General features: G+C 44.2%; 1 protein-coding gene across 1 annotated transcript in view; it reads right to left on the bottom strand.

Annotated features, from left to right (window-relative positions):
• Positions 1-26,449, bottom strand: part of DOK6 (docking protein 6) — a 471,351-nt gene that overhangs the window by 124,373 nt on the left and 320,529 nt on the right. The gene's annotated exons all lie outside the window — the stretch shown is intronic.

Raw genomic sequence — 26,449 nt, 5'->3', positions numbered from 1 at the left:
CTCAGCTTGCCTGGCTGCGGTATCTTCCATGATCAAATATGCCAGTGATCAACAATGCCATGATCAACAATGCACACCCCTCTCTGTCTCTCTTCCCACCCACTCCTCCTCGGGCCTTCCCTCTTTCTTTCTCAATCTTCAGTCTGTCTCTCTTCTCTCTCCACAGCCTCAGTCTGTGTCTCTTAAGAGGCCTGACCAAATACAGCCTCCATCTCTTGCCTTCTGTTCTGGCCAGAACAACTCCAAGCCAGCTGAATTCCCAAGGTTTGAGAACAGAAATGGGACCCACCACAATTACCGCCAATGTTGCCCAGATCATGTGGCTGACTCAGAGTGTGAAAAATGGAGACGATGGATTTTAAAAGAGTGGTTTCTCCTCTGCTTCCAATTTTGCTTCACTAGGTAGAGTGCTCTAGCTTCTCTTTCTGCTGAGATCCACAAAGCTTGCTGCTTTGAGTAAGTTTGTAAAAAGTGAAAAGTTAAGGAAAATATTATTAGACTAAGGTGTGATTGTCCTTTCCCCCGAGCAGAAAGACTCTGGGGATGGGCCAAGGGAGGGACAGGAGATTACACAGGCATGTAACTGACACCTCTCACACTCTCCCTTGATATTTTTCTAGTATTCCTTCTGGTTCTGGGTCATCACTTCAGGAAAGAGAAATGAAACAGAGACTGAGAAAGCAACGGGTGGGTTGTGTGTCCTGACACACTCTATTTGGATACAAATTCAGAAGCAGCAGGGCTGGAAATGAGTTGGTGTCCAGATACATGAGCCAAAGCTACACTTCTTACACCCCAAAGCTTAAGTCTGGATTAAGGGCAGCCATCAAATGCCATCAGAGAAGTGTAGATGGAGAAGAGAGCATGTGAGGATTTTAAGGAAAATTTTAAGGACTTTAAGGACTTTAAGGGGTTCTGGGTGAAAGTTCCCACTGAATCTACTCACTGTTCAGTAGATGTCCATAGGGACAGAACAGACCAAATGGTGCTTGGATCTGAGGTTCCTTTACTGTTTAGATTCAAGTAAAGGACTGGAGAGGTAGAACAAAGGAAGGGACTGCAGGTGCGAGGCACAGGTCTCATCCCTGGAGCAAAACCACTGCAAACAAGGTTGGGAGTAGCCTCTGAGCACTGCTGTGTGTCATCTCAATACCAAGGCAGAACACAGTCTTACCCTCAACACCAAACTATATGAAACGGATGAGAGGGAGGAAACCAGTTTGACACCAGGATGGGTCTTCTGAAAATGACAAATGATGACAAGGTGTCAGATGGTAAGTCACAGATACTTCTTACGGAGAAAAATTGAGTCCGCATTTACTCTTGTTGGGAAGGCAAACTAGTTCGGCCTCAGTGAAGCTACTCTGGAGGTTCCTCAAAACGTGAAAATTAGATTAATCACGTGATAGAGCTGTTCCAATCCCAGAGATCTACTCAAAAGACACAGAACTGGTTGTTGTAAGTGACTTATGCACACCTACGCTGAAGTCACTGCTTTTTACTATAGGAAGGTTTGGAAACAATCACGTCCAGCCAGAAATAGTGTACAAAGAAGTTGTAGTATGTTTGTACAATGGGATATACAACAGCTTTAAGAAAAGATGAACTCTTGCTACAACATGGATGGAAATGGAAGGCCTCATGCTCAGTGAAATAAAGGGGAGAAGAAAGACAAATATTACATGATCTCACCCCAGTGGGATACAAAGCCTGGGACCAAACTACATCCAATTAAAAAAAAATCCTTGAAATTTAAGTGCAGAACAGGTTATGGGATGGGGTTATGGAAACAAAGAATAAGGGATCTGGTCAGCTGTGGAGAAGGGTTTCTGGTACTTTGGTGCTGGGTATTGTGTGGCAACATACATTTAGGTACTATGAGCTAAACCCCTGAACACATAACCTCAAAAACCAGTGAATAAGCAAAGAACTAAACCGGACAAAACCAACTGGATCGACCAAGATGACAGTGTGGCCCTTGTAGGCCTGTCATCACACATGAGCTGTCCCTAACATTGAACTGTCCAGCCCAGTTGACCCAGTAGCACTGGGAGTGACCCTCAACCCCTTCTAACATAGACTGAAAAGCTCCCACCCACAATTACCTGAGTCTCACTGAAGGACAGAGTTCATGATAAGTAGCTAATGAAAAGTAAAAAAATCTTTATCAGCTGAAACTGTGTTATTATAAACTCCCAAGTCAGCTACTGTTGTAAAATTATTTACAAGTGGAAATAGGAACAGCCTCACTTCCTTATCACTGGGCACTAATCGGCGAAGACTTTCTTTTTTGGGGGGGGGTCACACCCGGCGATGCACAGGGGCTAACTCCTGGCTCTGCACTCAGGAATTACTTCTGGTGGTGCTCAGGGGACCATATGGGATGCTGGGAATCGAACCCGGATCAGCCGCCGTCTAAGGCAAACACCCTACCCACTGTGCTATCACTCCAACCCCAATCGGCGAAGACTTTCATTTGCTCCAATACAGTCCTTGGTCAGAGACGTCAACCTCTCCTTGGATGTATGGGTGAAAAATCTCTCCTTTCTCTTGTTCCTGACCTCCACGGCCATTTGAAGGTGCCTTCACTATCTTAGTTTGAGTGGATTTAATTACCACAGAGACTCATCTTTGTGAGAAAATCAAGGAAAGAAGCTGATCCTGAAAGATATTCTTAGATGTCGGGTCTGCAGGGTGGTGTGTGATTGAAGAGGCTTCCACGACCTGGATTTCCACCACTTCAGAGGCCCGCGATGGCGGGAAGGGTCACCCGGGCAAGTGATGCAGAGCACTGGTCTCCTTTGTCTCATGACCGCTCACCTTGACTTAGCAGGCGATGAATTAGCTAAGAAAAGCCAGCTTTCAGGGAGCTCTGTGCTCGCCAAGAAGCTCGAGAAACAGCATGGGGTGCGAGCGAGAGCACAGCACATAAAAAACTGCAAATCATTAAGATGCTTGGGAAAGGTCACTGAGTCAAATGCTGAGAAAACCAACAAGCAGCAGAGGTGAGAAAATGATGCCAACACCTGCCCCTGCCAGGGAGGGAGAGGGCTGGCAGCCTCCCGAGGACAGGGCTGCAGCGATAGTGCTGGCTTTGCATCCAGCCAACCCAGGTTTGACTCCTACCAGCCCAGAAGGTCACATAAGTGCCATCAGGACTGATCCCTGAGCACAGAGCTGGGAGAAAGCCCTGAGCACAGAGGCAGGAGGCAGCCCGAAGCACCGCTGTGTGGTGGCCTTTCAAAACCAAATCGAATCAGTAATATGCCAGGATCTTGTGGGAAACAGTGAAGGTCAGAGCAAGGAACTGCAAAACTAAATGACTCTGTTCATAGTCCCAGCATCTGAGAACCTTCTTGCCCAACATCCCTGCTCAGGATTGACAGCATTTCCCCAACAACAGAAGTTTCTGGAGCCTGAGCACATCATGGGACTTTGTGAGACCCAGAGGAGGAAAGTCAGCATTAGATGTTTGCAGTGTCTGGAGAGATGCAGGAGATGAAGAGAAGGGGGATTTTTTGAGTGCTCTACTCGGCTGGTCTGACACCGGGCAGACCCCATTTTTGTTTTGGGGGTTCCTGGAAACTTCAGATGACGGGGACGGAATAGATTTTTAAATAGACACCCTTGGGGGTTCTTCTGCATATCTCAGCTTGAAAACAGTGCTTCGATGTCAGAAGCCAACAGCTTGTTCCTTTCCTTCACCTGCTGCTCTAAACTCGGCACTCTCGGGTCTGTGTTCCAGCGCTGGTGCATGAGAAGGTGACAGGCTACACTCGAACCCTAATGGTCAGTTAACAAATATTGGGGCATGGGCTGGGAAGGCAGGAATGTTGAACTGGAGGGGCATGGATGGGGAGACGGTCAGAAACATTGGGGTGGGACTGTGCAGAAACATTGTCCATCAGGGTCAGAAACATGCACAGTATTCCCGACCTTCCTGCTAAGCTAGAATAAAAATGTATAAAAAAGAAATCCCGGACAGTTTCCTGCTCCGTTCCAGGTAGGCGAAGCAGAGTACCCCGGACAATTCCCACAGGACCAAATTCTTTGTAAGCGCCTTGTGATTCATTCAACTACCAGGAGTCTTTCATGGATGGCATCAAGCGGTGCTCTGCCCTCCAGGGAGCAGCCTGAGATTCTGGTTTCCAGTGGCTTGGGAGGAGGCAAGGAGCAGACACAGAAGCTTCCATGGCACAGATGCGCCAAGCTAACATAGATTAGAATTTTAGCTAGAACTGGAAGAGGCACCCAATGCAGCAAGTTCTGCCCTGGACTCCCAGTGCTCACTTGATTGGCCCCCTAGAGCCAGATGGCGAACAGAAGAGGACCAGCGAGTGGGCTGGGGGGTAGGGGACAGCTAACACCCCGCTATTCTGCTCAGGATGAAATACTGCAAAAGAAACACAGTGGTGGGAGCTTCCTGCCACCTTTCCCATCTTCATCTGTCCTGCATCCACTGTTTCCAGAAGGGGATCAAGAGCTGGGGATGTGGCTCAGAGGTAGAGTGCTCGCCTGGGCTTTGAGTTTGTCACAACTCATCTTGCATCCCGTGCACATGGGTAGGCCTGGCCACAAGACCAAAGCAGAAAGCGTGGGATCAAAACGCTCCGAGGAAAACGCTCGAAGCTGAGAGGCATTTACTCTGTGACTTCTGACACCCACTGGAAATTCAAGCTGTACTTATTTTGCTTTTCTTAATGACCAAAGCTCTGGGACGCCGATTTAAAAGAGTCACTTACTGCAATAAACATCTAGCACAGGGCAACGAACATGTTGCGAAAACTTCTAGCTTTGCTCAAGTCCCTCGAAGTGCTTGTTTTGAAGACTCTTCTCTGAACAATCACATGCTGTTGTCTCTTCTGTAGTTCATTTCGCGTCACATTCTGGGGCACGCGAGGCTCTCAATGACAGAAGAGTTTCTATAGCCCTATTGCCTATACTCCTAAATATTTCGGCTGTAAAGTGATCCAATATTGACATGATCTATATGCTAGTTTTTCCACCCAGTTGATTCCTCAATTCTGTTCCCAACAACCGCTTTTTTTTTTAGTTATTTATTTAGAGTAATAACACATGTATAGAGGAAAAAAAAGGATGTCTTAATCTACTTCACCCATGCTACCTAATATGCCTAATAATAGTCTGACATCTACATAAAGAAAATGTATTTTATTTATTCTTTGTTTAAATATCATGACTATCACTTGCTATTTGATTTCTCTGCCTTTGTGATCACATTATTATATTAAATAAGACATTTTATCATTTATATAATATTATTTGAAGATCAATGAAGCCTTCAGGGTTAGGTGAATGAGACCAGTTGTAGTTACTGGTTTTGGCATATCGAATACACAACGGATAGCTTGCCAGGCTCTTCTGTGCGGGCGGAATACTCTTGGTGGCTTGCCAGTCTTTCCAAGAGGGATAGAGGCTTTTGGGGGGACCTCTAATCACCCTTGTAGGAGTTACCATATTTGAACCCTATCAAATATGGTACGACAATTCCGGAAGATGGGTATTTAGTGTCTTATGATGTGTCTGGAAAGCGTCCTGGAGTGTGGCGACGGCTGGGTAGTGGAGGTAGTGTCGAAGAACCTCCGGCTCCGGGCACATCTCTTTGATTCCACTGTTCTTCCGGCATTAACATATGCCTCAGAGACCTGGGCCCTACGCAAACAAGATGAGAACGCTATTCAGGTCTCCCAAAGAAGAATAGAAAGAGCTATGCTTGGAATATCACGTTTCACTCAAATGAGAGAAAGAACCCGGAGTTCTGACATCCGTCGACGATCAAGAATCAGGGACGCTGTCTCATTTGCCAAGGTGTCGAAAATCAGATGGGCTGGTCACGTAATGAGATTTAAAGACGACCGCTGGACTAGAGCTGTTACTGACTGGATTCCACGGGATGTCAAAAGACCGCGTGGCCGCCCACCTACCAGGTGGTCAGACTTCTTCGTCAAGATCAAGAACGATCAGTTTGAGGCTCTTCATGTTCCCAGAGCGAACAGATGCCATTGAGCTACACTAGCACGTGACAGGGAAAAATGGAGACGTTACTGGCGCCTGCTCGAGCAAATTGACGACTAATGGGAAGTTAAGTGATTAAGTGATTTGAAGATAGTTATTACATAAAAATATTTCATTCACTCAACAGATAAAGAAGCTGTGGCTAAAAGCAAGTTTTTGTCTTCTTTGCAAAATTCTATATATAGTTTTAGGATTTTTGGGCCATAAGAAGCAGTGTCTATGGCCTAGTCTTGGCTCTGCATTCAGAATATACTCCTCATAGGCTCAGGGGGACATACAGGTTGCTGGGCATCAAATCCATTTGGTTGTGGGCAAGGCAAGTGGCCTACCCACTGTACAATGTCTGAACAAAAGCTTTTTTCTTCCTATTTTATTAACTTTTTGGCAAAGGGAAGGGGGCAAGGGAATTTTCAAGGCAGAAAATAAGAGAACTGAAAGTCATCTCCTGTGTTTCTTTTTAATTGGTGCGTATGTTACAGGACTCAGACCATTCATGGTAACTCACAGTTCCAGAAGGCAGAATCTAAACGATGGACATGGGAGTCTCCCGGTGGACGATTCCACAACGAAATAGACCACATCATATTCAATCGACGGTTTTGCCTGACTGATGTCGCTGTTGTCCCAAAATTTCGAACGGGATCGGACCACCGTCTCCTTCGTGCAAAATTCTACTTCACAGAGCGGGGAGAAAGGGCTGCAAAGTTCAAAAAGAGAACTCCCAGAATGACCACCAACTGGGAACTCTTTGGTACTATTGCGGCAACATGGGAAGATGCCATTGTTGACAACATTGACGAGGAATACGATCGACTGGTTCAGCACCTCCATGAATGTGCGAGAAACGCCAAGAGAGAGATAGCCGCAAAAAGTCGCCTATCTTCGAAAACTCTTGAGCTAATTCGCCAGCGTGGTTTGGCGCATGCCTCAGGCAACCGCAAGCTAACGTCCGAGCTTGCAAAGCAGTGCAGAGATGCGATCAAGGAAGACCTCAAAGAGAGAAGAGCAGAAGTACTGGTAGATGCGGCAGAAGCCGGGAAAAGTATTCGTAACGCCCGCCTGTCCTTCGCCAACTACAAGACCAAGATGACTGCCCTCCGATGTCCTGATGGATCCATCACATCCTCCAGAACGGCAATGGAGAAGATTATCCATGACTTCTACTCAAATCTCTTCGATAGCCATGTCCACTTGCCGACATACCAAATTCCACAGGATGGGTACGTCGTTCCTAATGTTCTCCCTTCCGAAATCCGACACGCCATTTCGTTGGTAAAGAAGCAAACAGCACCCGGCCCAGACAAGGTCAGACCTGAACACCTGAAAAACCTGCCGTCAGTACTCATCAATACACTGGCTCGGCTCTTCACTCGCTACCTGTCTGAATGCAAGGTTCCGTCCCAATGGAAAACCAGCAGGACCGTACTACTGTTCAAGAAGGGAGACATCCATGACATTGGCAACTATCACCCGATCTGCCTATTGTCTGTCATCTACAAGCTGTTCACTTGAGTCATCCTGAATAGGATTGGCAGAACACTAGATGAAGGACAACCATGCGAGCAAGCAGGGTTCCGCAAAGGATTCAGCACCATCGACCATATCCACACGGTAACCAAGCTCATTGAGGTTTCTCGGGAGTTCAAGATGCCGCTCTGCTTAACGTTCATTGATTTAAAGAAGGCCTTTGATTCTGTTGAGACGGAAGCAGTCATTGAAGCCCTAGCCAATCAGGGCATTCAAGCCCAATACATCAGGATCCTCCGTGAGCTGTATTGCGGATTCACTCCCAGGATCTCACCATTCTAAAAAGAAGTGATCGTTGATGTCAAGAGAGGGGTGCGGCAGGGTGATACCATTTCACCAAAACTCTTCAGTGCCACCCTCGAGAACATCATGCGACGACTGGAATGGGAAGGAATGGGAGTGAAGATAGATGGTCGGCAACTACACCACCTCCGCTTTGCTGATGACATTGTTTTAATAACACCAAACATCAGCCAAGCGGCACAAATGCTGGCCGACTTTGACCGTGAGTGTGGAAAGGTAGGACTACAGCTGAATCTTACCAAGACAATGTTTATGAGAAACAGCCTTGTTCCTGACGCCCCATTCACTCTCAATGGAACGACCATCTCCGAATGCAACAGCTATGTGTACCTAGGTCGAGAGGTCAACATGACAAATGACCTGGCACCCGAGCTGGGCAGGAGGAAGAGAGCGGCTCGGAACGCCTTCAAGAACGTCGAAGAAATAGCTAAGAGGACGAAGAACCTCCGGCTCCGGGTACATCTCTTTGATTCCACTGTTCTTCCTGCATTAACATATGCCTCAGAGACCTGGGCCCTACGCAAACAAGATGAGAACGCCATTCAGGTCTCCCAAAGAAGAATAGAAAGAGCTATGCTTGGAATATCACGTTTCACTCAAATGAGAGAACGAATCCGGAGTTCTGACATCCGTTGACGATCAAGGATCAGGGACGCTGTCTCATATGCCAAGGTGTCGAAAATCAGATGGGCTGGTCACGTAATGAGATTTAAAGACGACCGTTGGACTAGAGCTGTTACTGATTGGATTCCACGGGATGTCAAGAGACCGCGTGGCCGCCCACCTACCAGATGGTCAGACTTCTTTGTCAAGATCATGAACGATCGGTTTGAGGCCCTCCATGTTCCCGGAGCGAAGAGATGCCATTGGGCTACACTAGCACGCGACAGGGACAAATGGAGATGTTACTGGCGCCCGCTCGAGCAAATCGACGACTAACGGGAAGTTAAGTGATTAAGTGATGTTACAGGACATCGCAGTTTTCAGACCAAGTTTTGAGCAAACGCAAGGACAAACTTATGCACGGAGGAGGCCTGGGGAGAAGAGGAGAGCATTTTGAGGAATCTAAGATGCCTTGGAAAAGTCATCTGACCCCCAGTTAAGGGCTGTTGATCTAAAAAGAGAAAAACTTCTGGCATGAACTCAAATGACATTTGTCTTTTTATATTGTTGCCATATGTGGTATACAGAGAAAATAAACCACGAGATGCACTAAATAAAGCAAAATCATACATTTTGACAGTAAGACACTTAGAGGTTCCCAGAAGGGAAGGAGGAAGGGTAAATTAAAAATAAGGGACAGATGAATGCTCCAGCACAGATTTGGACTTACTGGTGTAACTTCACGAAGTCTGGTCACAGATGGACTCCACAATGCTCCCCCAAACACACAATAATATCACGCAATGCTATCTCAGTCAATAAAGAAATCAGGCGCACAAAAATTGGTTAAAAGCTAAATACGATGTTGCTGGCACTCCCTAAAGGATCGCTCTGAGGATCAGAGTATGATCTATCAAGAGCTCCAATGTGTGGGAATTGATAGTTCTGATTTCCGAGAGCAGGTGAGTCCTTAGAGGTAGAACATCTCTTCCTTGAACAGCAGTATCCAGAGCCTACCCCGGTGATGCCACTTCTGTGTCTGGTGATGACTTTTCCTGGGCCCAGACTGGGACCTCGATCACAGCCCAGCCTGTGCTGGTCCCCGTAGCATTTGTCCCTCCCAGGGGACCAGTCGGTGTGGAGCGGCCGTGTTCCCGGGGAGAAGCTGCCTCTGTTCCCACCCACACAGACAGAATTTGAGACGAGAACAAAACCCATTTTGCTCTTTCACCAGCTCTCGGAAAGGTCATTTTTCAACCTCGTTGTCCTGGGGTGGCAGGCTCTGGCTGTCTAGTTCTGGTACCTTTGCCTTTTTTGAAATTCATTTTGCTTTGCAGGGGCTGCACTGTATTCTTCCCTGTACCAAGTTTCATTACATTTAGGGCAGCAGAGCATGCAGCAGACGTCCTTAGAATTGCAGGCAAAATAACCCATTATGACACCTATTGTCACATTTCTGCATATTTAATAGAAAAGCAGCATGCAGAAAATATCCTGAGTTGATCAGGATAAGAATAAATAGAAAAGGCATATTGGGGCTGGTTTGGGATTTGGATGAATGTGTGTATTTTCTCTGTGGCTCTATTTCAAACAGGACAATTTACCTTGGCACAAAGAGGTGGAAACAGAATATTTTTATAGTGGGGCTTTCTATCTCTTTAGAGTCTCTCTATTATTGCAGAGTCCATTTTGAACCAGTTTGCGAGTAATAACAATGACCTACTAGGTATGAAAAAATAATAAATGGTGAAGGGATATTTATTTCCCCAGGGTTCAATGCTGCCATGTAGATTCAGGGACTGGACCTGGGTTAGTATTTTACATGAATAAAAATGTGACTCAATTTAACTTTAGAAAAAAATTAACATTCTGTGGGTAATGCAAAACTTGCCAAAGGAAATAATACAATGGCACACTCCTCAGATCTTTAGCTTGGAAAAATAGAATTGTCGAACCCAACCCTAGTTTACTTAAAAAAAAAATTTGGTTTGGGGGTGGGGCGCACCTAGCAGTGCTCAGGGGTTACCCCTAGTTGTGCTCGGGGGAACGCATGTGGTGTGAGGGATCGAACCCAGGTCAGTCACATGGAAGGCAAGTACCACATACCCACTGTACTATCCTCCGGACCCTGGTTTTCTTTTCTGATTGTGCTAGTAACATCTTATAGATGCTCGGATGAACCTACAGTTCACCTGAGATCTTTTCTCCAACTTTTCTGTCTTTTGTTGTTCCCTTAAAGCTAACTTCCAGTAGGATTACATTGGTTTGTCCTTTCTGCCTTGCCACAGGGAGCTTAGGTTTATTGGGTTACTCTCATCACAGTGCTCCCATTCATTTGTGTTTCTTTGTAACCGCTTTCTTTGTGCTCTGCTTCCCAAACTGGTCAATAACTTTTATCTTCTAATCAGATTCTGTTAACTTGTAAATATTACTTTTCTCTTCTCCATAAGTCCTTTGCATAGTTAATTCAGAGAAATGTCCTTTTTTTGTATAGACACAGGAAGAGAGTTAATGCTATGCTTTTTAAATTTGGGAGTTAATTGACTCCGAATGATATTCACTCCTGGGCATTTGTTCTCTCAACTTAAGCCTCAGTTGCCCTTCCTTTCTAGCACCCCAAAAGCAGGGGCCCGACAAGGGACTGGATGGATCCAGGGCAAGCTGTGAGCTAATCTGGCATCAAAATGGGGCAGGCCAAAGCTCCATAATACTTTAACTATAAGGTAAGAACATGGTCATGGACAAATTCTGTCATGATCCAAAAAGTAACAACTGGATTATGACCCTGCTAGGGTTAGGAAAGACTAATCTAGCCTGAGCACTGTAGTCTGAGATCTATAGCGAGATGTCACCAGAAAATCCACCCTACAAGCATAACGTATCTCTTACTGTGACCATACAAAGTAACTGATATTATGAAGTAGAATTAAGATATTAAGATATTAATTAATTTAGTTATTGAACTAAGGAAAGGAGAAAAACCCCTAGGTGGTATTTCACCCTTGAAAGGAGGGCTTTCATAACTTGATTGTGCTATGGACCTCAGTGTGGTTGTTACCCCTAATGCGAGGAGGTTATGAGAGACGAAAGAGAGACCAAGGTGGCGAGTTGGAGTGCAGAGAGATGAGCAACGGGAACAGGAGGAGACAGGAATGGGGAGTTTAGTGAGATTGGAACAGGTGAGTGGGGAGAATGGAATAAACGGCAACTGATCATCAACTAGCCTGGCCCTCATTTCCTCCTTCGTCTGCCCATGATACTGGTCATCTCGGGTGGGGAAGTGGCTTGAGGCCACCAAACGCAGATGGCGAGAGAGAGCCACAGATACTTTAGTTGTTTGGTGTTTATGAGGGCCAAAGCAGTGAGGAGTATTGAGGACAGTGATGAGTGGTCAGGAGAAAGGGACTCTGCCTGTCTCCACACTGTGCTTTGGGATGTCCTAACTTCCCACGGTCCAGGTACTCTCTGGGTCCTTGCCTGTATGTTATTTTAGATCTATAGAGGAAAAGGCTTTCTCCTTCATCAGTGCTGGTTCTTGAATATGCCCACACTACCATCAGTAACTCCCAACATTGAATTCTCCTCAGTTAAATGCTGTGAGTAGCTATTCCTGGACTGCTGTGAATCCACTAAATGCATAATAAGCTGCTGATGAGTGTTTCTGAGTCTGTTTTCTCATTTGTAAAATAAACAAACAAAATAAACACTGTCCTCCCGTTGATCATTGATTTGCTCGAGCGGGCCCAGTAACGTCTCCATTGTGAGACTTCTTGTTACTGTGTTTGGCATATTGAATATGTCAAGGGTAGCTTGCCAGGCTCTCCGAGAGGGGTGGAGGAACCGAACCTAGCTTGGCCGGGCTGGGCTGGCTGCGCGCAAGGCAAACGCCCTACTGCTGTGTTATAGTTCCAGCCCTCATTTGTAAAATATGGAAAATAATATCTGTCCAATAGACCTCAGAAGACTGCTCTGATCAGCATCATCAGGATGATGACTATGGCGATGCTGATAGGAATACTAGCAGGCACTCTCCCTCCCAAGTAGCTCACCCCAACACACGTGTTCCTCATGGGATGTGAAAATGGACATAAATATCTTCACATCTATGATTCGTGTCCTTGCCAGGTCTCTCTGATATTCCTCCCATTCAGGAGTAAATTTCTCTGACCTTGGATCCAGAGCCAGGCCTGCAGTGGGATCTGACCAATCGGAAAACAGAAAATTGAGACACCATCAGCAATGGACCAAGTGTTGTTCCCTGTCTGCTGCGTAGGCAACCTGTCACCATGTCAACGGCCCGGATCACCTGCTGGAAGAGGAGGCACATGTCCCAGTGATGCTCAACTTGTCCCAAAGCCAGCTACTAGACTAGCAAGAGAGGCCTAACCAGAGGGTTCTTTCTGCTCACCACTGCAGGTGCACCTGCTCCAGCCAACCCCAGGACAACCAGAGGCCTGTGGCCGTGAACATAAATGGTTGTGTTTGAAGACGTTCCTTTGGGGCGATCTGTGCTACAGAAACAGATGGATTCATGCTTTACAATATGACGAAGATGAAAATCACTTAAAGGGTGTATGTTCTGTAAAGAATCTGCATCAATCATCATTATTATTAGTTGGTTAGGGTGGCTGAGAAAGTGCCCAGGAGGATCCATTTCCCAGAGTCTCCCAATAGCTGGGGAACAGAGGGACATTTTTGAAAATAATGTTTTTATTTATTTAAAATTTTTTTAAAAATTAATTTTATTGAATCACCATGAAATAGTTATAAGCTTTCATGTTTGAGTTACAATCACACAATGACCAAACACCCGTCCCTCCACCAGTGCACATTCCCCACGACCAATATCCCCGGTATAATCCCCCTTTCTCACACTCCCTCTACCTCCATGGCAGACACGATTCCCCATCATCTCTTTCTACTTTTGGGCATTATGGTTTGCAATACAGACCCTGAGAGGTTATCATGTTTGGTCCTTTATCTACTTTCTGCACACAACAGAGAGACATTTTTAACATTTGAATCTCTGAAGGCATGTTGGCTCTGTGTTTTAACAGGTGATTTAGGGGATTGCATATTAGTTAAAATGAGAAATTTAAAAAAATATATAATAAGAGCAAAATAAGAGAGAGCTAAATGGCGGAAGAGAAATGAGCTTTTTGGGTATTAGCACAGAATTTGAACCCAGCAGAAACTTCTCCACTAGAGAAAGTCCAGGCAGATTCTGATGGGGAAAAAGTGTTAGCTATTAGCTGTATAAAACAGGAAAATAAAGTTACCCAAATATTGTACTATTCCAAGCCATGATTACTGAAGGAGTATGGACTCATTATCCTTGGGAAAATCCTGAGAGTGACTAGACTGAGAAATTCATGTCTGGGTTTGTTTAACTGGATGGGCAAGATATTTTCTGCTGTCCTATCCAAGTCAAGTCTCTAAACCAGGTACCATGAAGAAAGGCCTTCGGGGCAAAGATGATATAGCTACCTAGAAAGCTTGGTCACCAATGTCCTAACTTTACACAAGAGGAAAAGCATATCCTTGCTGAGACATCTGGTTTATATTCAATACAAATGTCCTTTACATTAATGAGACGATGCTAGCACTCATTTGAAGATAAGAATGATTACATGCTTGGAAACCACCCTCTTTTTATAAAGAACGAACCGTAAGTTCAACGGTGTAAGTGTGAATGGCATAAAGGATTACTATGTTCTCCAAAGAACACAGAATGAATATCAAATCTCTTCAACAGTGACCCCAAGTGACTCACAGACCCACACATGTGATTCCATTTTATAATGTGGTTAAATTCAGTTTCCCATTACAGGAGACTTAAAGTTCCCACCACATCTTGTTTGAGTGGATCTCAAATTCCTCCAACTCACCATCATAAGTCAAATTCCTATGTACCCTTGAACTGTCAAAAACTTCTCTCAAAAATTAAGATTCCCTCTTTATAGAAAGATAGAGATGCATTCAAATATAGCCACTGTTCCCAGAATAGAGAATATAATTTCAATGATCCTTTAGCTTAATTCTATCTAAACAGGCTGTTCTACTATATTCATTACATTATATATGTACAGCTATGCTAACCACTATACTACCAACGCATAGCACAGCGGGTAGGGCGTTCGCCTTACAAGCGGCCAACATGGCCGACCCGAGTTCGATTCCTCCGCCCCTCTCGGAGAGCCCGGCAAGCTACCGAGAGTATTCGATATGCCAGACACAGTAACATCAAAGTCTCCAATGGAGACGTTACTGGGCCCGCTCGAGCAAATCGATGATCAACGGGAGGGCCTTTACCTTTATATATGTACACACACACATGTGCACACACACACACACATATATTTCAGTTGACTTCTTGTAACCACATGAAAAAAATAATTCTGATACTCTGGTAGTTATTTTCCCTATATTTGTTCTCATCAATAAATGTATGAAATATGTTCTTTTAAGTAAATTCATAATAACGCTTCTGCTGCATTTTTAAAAGTTCCTTCCAAGGAAGCTGGCTATGGGAAGAGCTAATATAATTAGCATTTTTTGATGGATGACTGGTGTCAAGACAGAGAGATGAAAATGCTTATTGCAGTTGGAGAATACACCTGGACGCGCATTTCAAGCAAAAGCACAATGCAATTGAAAGTAAATTAAACTTGCTTTCTTGTTTTAGGTAACAAAGGCATTATTTTCCATAGTTTTGTAATTCATATTGTCACAAACATATTTTTTAAACCCTTATATTTATTTCGAGTCTGGTTTGGGCCGGAGTTACAAATGGCTTCCTTGGAGACTTGGGTGAGAATTTCCTTGAACTCCTGGCATTTGAAGAGGAGAGAAGGACGAAAGAATAATCCCACTTCCCAACTTTCCAAGTAAATATTTGCCTTAGCTTAAAAACAGTTTTCAAGTAGCGATGCAAATATTTTTCTGTACCTACTAAGTGTAATCTTCTTAAAGAAAAATACTTTGGGGCTAAACAGAGATTCTACAACAGTTATGAAGTGATCTTCTGACAAGACACAGCAGAAACGTTTTAGGTTCTTGGTCTAAAATGTGAATTAGTATCAATGGTGGTTTGTGTCGGATAATTCACGGGTTTCTCTCCTGTGCCCAAATGGAGCTCCCTGAGCACTTTCACTAGTGGTATGTCTCAGACATCCAAGACACCACCCTGCGTCAGCCCCTAGCCAGGAATCACTTCTAACATGGGCTGTTGCATGTCTGCTACGGAGCTGCCTTATTCTGGACCTGCTTCTGAGAGAAGGAACTTAGTTGTCTTTGCGTATGGACTTGCTTTAGTGATTTCCTTGCAGTGAACAAGATGCAGTGGAAGTGATACTATACGACCTCCAACTTCAGGTCAGAAAATAATCTAATTATAGTTTCCACAGCCCAGCCTGCCATGCCTCCGGACACCCCTCCCTCCCTCCCTCCCTCCCTCCCTCCCTCCCTCCCTCCCTCCCTCCCTTCCTCCCTTCTCTCTCTCTCTCTCTCTGTTTTGATGTGTGTGTGTGGGAGGGGGGTATGTGTTATAGGCTGGAGATTGAGTCCAAGGCCTCTTATTTTCTCAGCATATACTCCACCTTTGAGTTGTGTCCGCAGAACTGACCCTCTCTCTCTCTCTCTCTCTCTCTCTCTCTCTCTCTCTCTTTTTAAATTTTTATTAGTGAAACACCATGAGGTACAGTTGCAGACTTACAAATTTTTGTGCTTGGGTTTCGATTATACAATGATCAAATACCCATCCCTCCACCAGTGCCCATTTTCCACCACCATGGGTCCCAGTATCCCTCCCACCCCCATCCCCCCACCCCACCCTCCCTCTGTGGCAAGGCATTCCCTTTTGTTCTCTCTCTCCTTTTGGGTGTTGTGGTCTGCAAAAGAGGCATTGAGTGGCAATCATGTTTGGTCCATAGTCTACTTTCAACATGCATCTCCCATCCTGGGAGGATCCTCTAAACATCCTTTATTTAGTGCTCCCTTCTCTATCTGAGCTGCCCTTTCCCCTAGAATGCCCAGCTGGCCTCCAAGCCATGGAGTAATCTTCCTGGTACGGATCTCAGCTATTCTTGTGACCTTCTCTTTTTTGAGATACTCTATCTTGGAGGTTAGTCATGATGCCTCAAGGAAGTCAATGAGTCTATATCCCAGTTTCCCCAGGTGGATGGAAATCTGGGTGAGATCAACTTCTAGAACAGAGATTAATGAAGCCTTTGGTGTGCGGGGAGCTGCCTGCTCATGCTGGGTCCTTAACTGGACATAGCCCTGGGAGCTGCCTCCTGCAGAGGGCTAAGAATACTTGGCACAACTCCCTGTCCCACCACCCCCAAGTACATAGAGTAGCTATTGTAACACCAACCCAAGCATATAGCAAGTTAATAGTTTACCATTCCTAGCCTGCAGAGAAGTTGTTAGGAAATAGGTGTATTATGATTTAGTAGATCATGCGGAAATTACACCTTCTCTAGAAATTGTATCTTCTACAAATTCATTAGAGTATGTAAGGATGATCAGATTGTTTTTCAGGGTGCTTTGTTTTTATTTTTAGATATGATCTCTAGAAACTAATTGTTTAGTTAATAGGATACTATGGTTTTTATTTTTGTTTTGATCAGAGACATGTGCTTTTTGTAATAATCATGAATAACTATGAATGATTTTACTTTCCCAGCAAGCTACAGAGAGTATCTCGCCCGCACAGCAGAGCCTGGGAAGCTACTCATGATGTATTTGATATGCCAAACACAGTAACAACAAGTCTCATGATGGAGATGTTACTGGGTCCGCTCGAGCAAATCGATGAACAACGGGAGGACCGTGACTGTGATTTTACTTTCCAAGTTCCTGATAGGTATGTATAAAAGACTGCTTGAAATAAAGATTGTCGCTGCTGTTCCATGAGAACTCAGCCCTCTCAACCACTTGTTTTGTCTCTTTAAAATCCTCACCTTCCCTCCTCACCCATTCAACTGGTCGACTGGTCCTGCACTGGGGAGATCCAGCCCTATCTCCAGGTAACCGAGGTCATAGGGGATATCTCAAGGACCCCATAGTTAGCCCTGAGAACTGCAGATGCTAAAATGGTTATCCGTAATCAACTGAGTTATAGCAGTATCATGTGGCTTTACAGCACTGCCACCCAAACTATATTTACTAACACTGCAATTCTCATTTACTCATTAAGAATAGTTCCATAATATTGCAGGGGCTTGATATTCCACCTGTGGTAGAAAGAGAAACTCCTCTGGATTCTGTTGGATCCTGCTAAGTGAACAGGCAGCAAGGCCTACGGGGAGAGGAGGATTTGATTAAAGTGGATACTCTGGAGTTCAATGACGCATAGGATCGTGGGATTGCCAATGATTCAAACATTTTCAGATGCAGAATTGTTTTCCTAATACACATATTCAGGTTAAAAAATTTCAAGTGAGGGCTGGAGTGATAGAACAGCAAGTAGGGAGTTTGCCTTGCATGCAGCTGATCTGGGTTCAATTCCCAGCATCCCATATGGTCCCCTGAGCACCGCCAGGAGTAATTCCTGAGTGCAGAGCCAGGAATAACCCCTGTGCCTTGCCAGGTGAGACCCAAAAAGCAAAAAAAGAAAAAATCAAGTGAAACTTTTACTTTTCATCTTACTATGCTTACTAAAATATTCCATATTTAAAATATAATAAAAAAAATTCCCCCCCCTTTTTTACTGCATTATCAAATCTTATCATTTAGCTCTTTAGAAACTCCATGTATTTATCCCGAAGTCTGTTTATTATAATTCTAGGAGTGGATGTATCTTTGGGTTTGCTATTCCCGTGTGCTGTTTCTTTTAGTTCCTCATATTTTCTCATCTCACTTGTGTTCTGATGATTCTTTACTGAGCAGCAGACATCTGACGGGAATTGAAGGCCTGAAAGCCAGAGCATCTTTCTCCTGAGACAAATGCTGTTTGCTGGCTCTCAGAGTCTGCCTTTGTAAATTCCACGCTTGGACTTAGGATCACTGGCAGAATGACTCAGGAGCGAAGAGTCATTATGCCATCAAAACTTTATTGTTAGTCTAAACTAGAGCCACAGAAATTTTTAGGGAAATAAATGGAGTTGAAACGAAGATGTAATTATTTGTAGTAAAAAAAAATCAGGATACTTTGCAAATCAATTAATCCTCAAATTACACATACAGCACTGGAATATAGAGAGATGACTGAGACGGGAAGCAACAATGCCAGGCTTCACCAGGAGAAGAGGCAATCATTAATTACCTACAAAATAACCTGATACAGCAGTCCTGAAATCAAAGAACTATGTTACAGGTGGGGGTTACTAAAATCTCGGAAGGAAAGATTGCACACCAAGGTAGTGTTGACGCAGGAATTATCTGTGTAGAGCTGTGCCTAGACATGCACAGAAATACATAAAAAAGATTCCAAAATAGACAAGGACTTGGCAAACTGATAGTTATTTACATGCTTAATAATAAAAGCCAACTACTAAAGGACACCATCTGGGCAAGAGTGATATTACAGTGGGGAGGGCATTCGCCTTGCACACAGTTGCCCCGGATTCAATCCCAGGCCTCCCATATGGTTCCCTGAGCACCGCAAGGAGTAATTCCTGAGTGCAAAGCCAGGAGTAACCTGGGCATCGCAAGGTGTGGCCCCAATACAAATAAACAAAAATACACCGTCAATACAACTATTATATTTGCTAGATCAGAGTTTAATATCTCATCTTTTTTTCCTCTCAATTTCCTTTTGGATCACACCTGATGGTGGCTGGGGGCTACTCCTGGCACAGTGCTTAGAGGCTCATTCCTAGTGGCATTTGAAGGACCAACTGCAGTGCCAGGGATGGAGTGAGCACTACACAAAGGAAGCATCTTCACCCCTCTTCCTCTCTTGCCCTTACACCTCAATTTTAAAATAGATCTGACTAGTCAGAAGCAATGTTAATCAAGATGTTGTCTTCTATTTTCTGCATGCTGATATCCGGGGTGCTCTGAGGACCCTGCAGACATCACCTTTCACAGGTTTAGCCAGCAACGAGCATAGTGTACCACTCACCTGCACAAGCTTCTCATCTGCCACGGAGCCTGCCCATAGCCCACACCCACGTCCCCAGACACTGGATCACTATCCTTCTTCCTCTGTCACTCAGGGCCAGCTACTAGGCTGTGAGCAGCTCCAAGGGAAGGACTGAAGGTGGGATTCGCTTTGCGCAATCTAACGGCCGCTGACTCCCCCTCTCTGGCCCTAAACACTAGACTTAGCACCACCGAGGCCCAAACTACAATAACTGAATTGAAAGCTTCACCTGTCAAGAACACAGGTTGGGAGAGACTGGGGTCATCAGGTGGAGGGATGGGGGTGACAGAGGGGTGGGATTGGGATGGGGACCATTGTGTGCCTGAAACCCTATTCTATAAATAACTTTGCTAAGCATGGTGTCTAAATAAAAATGAAATAGGGAAAAAAACCCTCTAAGTATCTAAATTGCAAACCGTAATGCCCAAAAGTAGAGAGAGAGTACGGGGAATATTGCCTGCCATGGAGGCAGGGGGAGGGTGGGAAAGGGGGTGTATGCTGGGGATACTGGTGGTGAGGAACGTGCACTGGTGGAGGGATGGGTGTTTGATCATTGTGTGGTTGGAACTCAAACATGAAAGCTTGTAACTACATCTCATGGTGAACCAATAAAATTTCAAAAAATGCCCAGGGGCTGGTGAGAGAGCATGGCAGGGGGCAGGTTAGGCACTCACCTTGCATGTGACTGACTTGGGTCCAAACCCCAGCATTGCCCAAATTCTGGTGAGCCCTGCTAAGAAGAGTGATCCCTGAGTGCAGAGCCAGGATTAAAGTTGAGCATCACTGGTTTGGCCCCCACCCCTCAAAGAACCCCCAAATTTAAAATAAAAACAATTTCACAGGTAATCTAATATCTTGTTTAAAGGCACTTAATAGGTAGAAAATAAATACATTTCCTATTATACCTATTTTTTTTCTAGAAATTTTTCTCTTTAGCTCTCAAAACCGACATTGAATTCACACACACACATACACACACACACACATATTTAAATAGGGCTTGATGGGGCTGGAGTGATAGCACAGCGGTAGGGCATTTGCCTTGCAAGCGGCCGACCAGGCAGACCCGGGTTCGATTCCTCCACCCCTCTTGGAGAGCCTGGCAAGCTATCGAGAGTATCTTGCCTGCACAGCAAAGCCTGGCAAGCTCCCCATGACGTATTTGATATGCCAAACATGGTAACATCACAGTTTCACAATGGAGACGTTACTAGGCCCACTCGAGAAAATCGATAAACTACGGGAGGACAGTGACAGTGACAGGGCTTGATGAGCACTTTCCCATGAGTTTTGCTATCACAAAAGTTGTCATAAAATTTCATATTCCATGAGGATAAAAATTAGAAATAAATTTGCAGGAGGCTCTAGAAATTCATGGCATCAAAATGAGACCATCTTTCTGTCTGTGGGACAGAAAGGAGAGATGGAATTTTCCTTAAAACCAGAATGCATAAATTGATGGGAAGCAAGAAACTAAAATATGTTTAAAATTCTCAACCAGTGAGTAGATGAAAGAGTCCTAGCACATGTATGAGACGACAGAGAGGAGAGAGTTGTGCGTGAAACGCCAAGGCAGACTCTCAAAAGCATTATGTCGAGTGAACGCAGCGAGTCATGCATTTAAATGACATCCTGGAGAAAAAGCAAAGCAATGGGGAGAGAAACCAGAACAATGTCCCCCAGAGGCTGGGCGAGATGGTTTTTGCTCACTTGGTAGACATTTGGAAATGAGCAATACTTCACAAATGATTCTGGGCAAAAGGGGACATATTCCAGCACTGTTCGAGGGCAGGAGTTCTAACTGGAAGGACACAGTTTTGTCAATTTTGCAGATTCTGCGTTCTAAAGCCATTGTGCAATAAAAGCTGGGCTTGGGGACAAACTTTGCAGAGTTCTTTTGAGTCCCCTCTAAAGAAGAAGGTGGCCGCCCAGCTCAGATGCCCAGAAGGTGAGCAGCTGACGTACCAGAAGCCAGCCCAAAATTCCATCTACATAACACGTCTCTCCTGAATCATTATCTCTTCGCTTATATCTCCTTGCATCTAAATTGTCTCTTTCTTAGGTGACAGTCTCTAAGTTCCAATGCAGCATTTGTCAACGAGGATGTTGATAATTACCATATGTCCCCCCAAAGACAAATGATCTGTCTCTTCCGATTATTGCAAATGCATTTTCGCCCTCTATGGAGTATGGCCTGTCTCTCAGAAAGGAATATCAACTAGAGTTTGCAGGGGGCAGAGGGGAAGCATTTATGCAGAGCTCTCTGATGTCCTCTTTCTTGCGCGGTCCCAAACTTTACCCTCTGAAAAATAAAGTGTTTTTTTTTTCCCACCAGGCAACTATATATTTTATTTTATTATTTTTTATTTTTTAAATTTTTATTAGTGAGACACCATGAGGTACGGTTGTAGACTATATATTTTAATCTAATGCAATTTTGAGCAACTGCAGGCAGAGTATGAGAATTTTGTTCAATAGACGATGTGGGATAATGCAGGCAGAGAGAAGAGAACAGTAATGTGGAGGTAGAACAAACCTTTAACATGTGCAAAGAAACACAAATTGAAACTAGCCATTTTGGACTAAGGTTTTGCACACTTCGAGAGTAAACAGGAAGTGGAAATGAAAGCGTCCTCAAACCAACCAAGAATTGCATTCATAATGACAACAAGCAAACTTCTCTGGACTTGGGATGGTGGGAATATAATATCTCTTATCTGGGCCTTCCCCCAAAATCTCACATAGAGAAGAGAACATACCAAGCAGGCGGACCCCTTCATAAGAAATCTTTCACTTCACTTAATCACTTAACTTCCCGTTAGTTGTTGATTTGCTCGAACGGGCGCCAGTAACGTCTCCATTCCTCCCTGTCGCGTGCCAGTGTAGCCCAATGGCATCTGTTCGCTCTGGGAACATGAAGAGCCTCAAATCGATCGTTCATGATCTTGACAAAGAAGTCTGACCATCTGGTAGGTGGGCGGCCACGCGGTCTTTTGACATCCCGTGGAATCCAGTCGGTAACAGCTCTAGTCCAGCGGTCGTCTTTAAATCTCATTACGTGACCAGCCCATCTGATTTTCGACACCTTGGCAAATGAGACAGCGTCCCTGATTCTTGATTGTCAACGGATGTCAGAACTCCGGATTCTTTCTCTCATTTAAGTGAAACGTGATATTCCAAGCATAGCTCTTTCGATTCCTCTTTGGGAGACTTGAATAGCATTCTCATCCTGTTTAAGAAATCTTTATTCACATTAAAAAGAGCATTGGACTATAATTCAGAGGAGAAGCCCCATAAGATAACTTATTGGCCACCCTAGGGCCCAGCAACCTACTATTTGTCTTTTTGCAAACAGACATCCCCCCACCAGAGCGATAGGACAGCAGGTAGGACATTTGCCTTGTATGCTGCAGACCCAAGTTCAATCCCCGGTATCCCATATGGTCCCCTGAGCACTGCCAGGAGTAATTCCTGAGTGTAGAACCAGGAATCATCCCTGAGCATTGCCAGATGTGATCCAAAAAGCCAAGAGTAATACTGAAAGAAAGAAAAGAAGAGAAAGAAAACAGACATCCTAGTATTTTCCTGACAGTCACGGTCCTCCCGTTGTTCACTGATTTGCTCGAGCGGGCCCAGTAACATCTCCATCATGAGACTTGTTGTTACTGTGTTTGGCATATCCAATACGTCACGGGTAGCTTGCCAGGCTCTGCCGTGCGGGTGAGATACTCTCCGTAGCTTGCCAGGCTCTCTGAGAGGGGCAGAGGAATCGAACTTGGGTGGGCCATGTTGGCCGCTTGTAAGGCAAACGCCCTACCGCTGTGCTATCGCTCCAGCCCTTCCTGACAGTATCTGCTTCTTATGGGCATGTTGGTGAAATGGTTCTTTAGGACACAAATCCGGGATGTTCCCAACCTGTTGGCTGGTTGTAAACAAAGCTGTAAACAATGCTCTTTCGCCATCCTACTTGTCTCTGGATTGTCTGAACCCCCAGTGGCCGCAGAAATACCTCTATCTGAATTTCATTGCCCCACATTTGAGTTTCTTGCTTATCATTAAAAAGCCAGTTGAATATTAAATTGCTACTGAGTTCTTGCTAATCTCAGCTAATCTCAGCTAAATTTTCTCAGTTGGTTCCTCAGGTAAAGTGTTACAGAATAATAGAGACAAAGTTTGCTACAAAGAAGGGCCAGTTCCCTCAATAGTCTGGTGGATAGGCAAGCCTGCTTCCTCGAAGGGGCAAAAATCTCATCTGGGAGGGCTACTCTTACACCCTGACCTATCCAGAAAAGACAAATTAGATTTTAGCCTCGTAAGCAAGCCTGGAGGAAAAAAGAAATGAATCTATTTGAAGAGAGCTGGACTCCAGGGGCTGCAATGATGCAACGAAGGCATGCCTTTTCTTTCGATTAGACTTTATATTTACAAGTAAATTAGTTAATTTCAGCAGAATTACTAATAGTGTTGTTTCCTACTTTCCTGGTGAATGAACCAGTTTCCACCAAGGGTGCTAATAATAGTAGAAGGAATGCAAACAGGAAACGCACAGAACACAGTTAGAGGTTCTGCGTGGCAATCAGAAAGAAAAGAGAAAGTCGGCGGGGACCTCCAAGGTCTGGACCACTTTAAGGCCCTGTTTGCTTCCTTTTAATCACAACCCCTTTACAAACTAATGGATCGTGAGTCATTCATGTGTAACTTCGGAGAGTTCCGTATTTCAAAGCCCGTCAGGTTGGAAGAATTCACTCATCTACCAGGTCCCAAACTGTGTTTTCCTTCCATCATTCAGCCCATGGAGACCCAAGTGCTGACGGACAGCTCCACTCACAGAACAGGGGGCCGAGGAGGGCACCTAGGAATTGGTAACTGGGCAAGTTATTGGCTACCTTGTTTAGCATGTGAGGCAACAGCATGAGACCTGATTTCTAATTTCTTTTGTGAAAACTGAAAGCTCTCAGATAAATAAATAAAAGAAAATAAAAATTAAAAAATATATAAAACAACTTTGTTTTATTTATTTTCAAAATAAATAAAACAAAGAAACCAGTGGATTTAAGGAAAGATTCTCACTTGCTGTGCTCTCTCTTTTTCTCTCTCTCTCTCTCTCTCTCATGCTCTGTGATGATTTTCTCCTGTATTTGCCTCTTCATTTCATTGTAAAACCCATTCCCTGGCCCAGGTAGAATGAATCTTGAATTTGCAGGAGAGGAACTGGGTGCTCACAGGAGCCCTATTTCTTATCCTGGGGCATTTGAAGCCAGAATGGATTGCAGTGATTTCCTATTCCTATTTCCAAATGTCCTCATGACATAAGTATGAGGAAAGTATAATTTCACGGGCCCGAATCCGGCTGGAGAGAAAGACCTTTTCATTCCACTGATTTTTCCCCCCACAAAATGGGTTTTTCAAATGAAATTCAACAAAAAATAACAAATAAATACATAAAATAAATTTCAGTGACAAGACTTGATTTATGCACACTCATTATTTATATAAAAATCCTTCTTGATCCATGTACTCCTGGAGTAATTCTATGAGCCAATGAAAGCATAATCAACTTACCTAAGTTCTTTCTATATTGACAAATACACTCATCACATTTGGGAGAATGTCACTGCATACATAAAATATTTATCATATAAAAATGTGACTAAATATTTAATGATCAAGACGAACTGCCTTGCAAAATCTCCTTCTCAGCTCTTTTAAGTCAACTTAGGTGGTATATTGGGGATTAATAAAAAACCATTTGAAACATCCATTTTATTTATTATTTTTTCATCCGATTCAGATCTACAGTTTAAAAATCTATTTCTGGGTAGCTCATTTATAAGGAACATGAATGGCCCATAATTCCTGTTCTGTATTTATTTCACTTTTTTTTCCTGCCGAACCATTTGTGAATCTTCTGGGATTGAGCCAATGGCCAAAGGCTCTCAAAGGGTTGTAGAAAGTCTTACATGAAGAAAGAGGCCTAGGACAGTCCAGGCTGTTCTTGGTCCTTCCAAGCACTAAGATGTGTATGTAACATGGACTCTATAACTGAAGCGTCTCTCTAGCAGGAAACAGAGTTGGGGAAGATACCTATTGTAGATCCCAGATGTTGAGTTTACGTGTCATTGTCTAGCAAACTCTGCCCTAGGAGAGTTCTGAACTAGGACCCTCATGCTAAGAACATTCTATAGTTATGGAGTTTCTTCCCAGCAAATAGAATTATTTTATTTTCCAGGAGAGGAATGGCTCAGAGATCAGGTGCTCTAGTTCCTTCTGCCATAGTTTGATGCAACTTATTTGCATTGCTGATGTCTAAATCCTGATGAAGTTTGTGTCAAAGTCAAGTCTTGTGGGATCCGGATAGCAATGATTCGTGCTGAGGTACCATGCCATCAACCAACGTGGGCCACCAGCTTGGATGACGTTAGGATTACTTTCGGAAAGAAGAGTGATAGGCCAAGTGTAAATACTTAATACCAGCACCCTTCTCAGTAAAATAATTGAACACATACCAGAATAAGAAGATTGCATTGTTTTTTACAGGATTCAAAAATTCTACAAGTCTACTGTTTCTTTTGTACTGTAATTAGAAGAGTAGAAAAGAACTGTCTATGTACAAAATGACCAAAATGTTGATCATAAATGGAACATATTGCAAAGGACTCTTTTACTGGAGTCACTGTCACTGTCACTGTCCTCCTGTTATTCATTGATTCACTTGAGCAGGCACCAGTAACGTTTCCCTTGTGAAACTTGTTGTTACTTTTTTGGCATATGTCATGGGTAGCTTGCCAGGCTTTGCCATGCGGGCTAAATACTCGCAGTAGCTTGCTGGGCTCTCTGAGAGGGGTGGAGGAATCAAGCCCCAATCAGCCACGTGCAAGGCAAATGCCCTAC

Source organism: Sorex fumeus, unplaced genomic scaffold (assembly GCF_029834395.1).
Source record: "Sorex fumeus unplaced genomic scaffold, SorFum_2.1 ptg000092l, whole genome shotgun sequence".
Lineage (NCBI taxonomy): Eukaryota > Metazoa > Chordata > Mammalia > Eulipotyphla > Soricidae > Sorex > Sorex fumeus.
This window is presented reverse-complemented; position numbering and strand designations above follow the sequence as displayed.